This window comes from Solanum tuberosum, unplaced genomic scaffold (assembly GCF_000226075.1).
Source record: "Solanum tuberosum cultivar DM 1-3 516 R44 unplaced genomic scaffold, SolTub_3.0 scf00765, whole genome shotgun sequence".
Lineage (NCBI taxonomy): Eukaryota > Viridiplantae > Streptophyta > Magnoliopsida > Solanales > Solanaceae > Solanum > Solanum tuberosum.
The window spans coordinates 54,075-54,756 of record NW_006239683.1 but is presented as its reverse complement, the minus strand read 5'-3'; positions in this window follow the sequence as shown (position 1 = coordinate 54,756).

Sequence of the window (682 nt, the reverse complement as noted above, 5' to 3'; positions counted from 1 at the left end):
CCATAATAAGGACTGGAAACGGGAGAGAAGTCTAACTATATTTGGCCCTCATGGCCATCTCCTGCTCAATGATCAGGCTGAGATTTAGCCTATCCCAGTCCATGATACTACCAAAAAATACAGCCTTCGGGTGTCGGAATATCGACGCGTTCTGTGATGGCATCAGGGTGCTGGTGATAAACCCAAACCAGAATCTGGTGGTTATGTTCAAATCCTTCTTCTTGATCGGAACACCCGCCTCAATCTATTGAGGTGTGATATCAGAGATCAATGGCGCCAACCCACCCTTCAAGTCATCGATGGTCATCTTCTGTATCTTATCCACAAAGAGGTGGACTATATTCATTGTGCACCCTAGCACCTCATTGATTTTGGTGTTGCTGCATTTTACCTTCTTATCCATGTCACTCCCCGAGCCTACACCTTGGACGTGGCCGGCACTCCAAGACCATTGTTGGCCTCAAGCGAACCCTTGGCCTGGCTTACTTAACTCAGCGGAAGACTTAAACATAAGAAAATATAACTCATGTATACTTAAGAAATAATAGTTTAGCCAAAATGGCAACTCAGTCTTTAAACAACATCTGAATGATAATGTAAAGACAAATGAACTATAACTATCTATGAAGCCTTTAAACAATTGGCATGGATGTTGGGACAGACCCCACAACATCCTAATGAA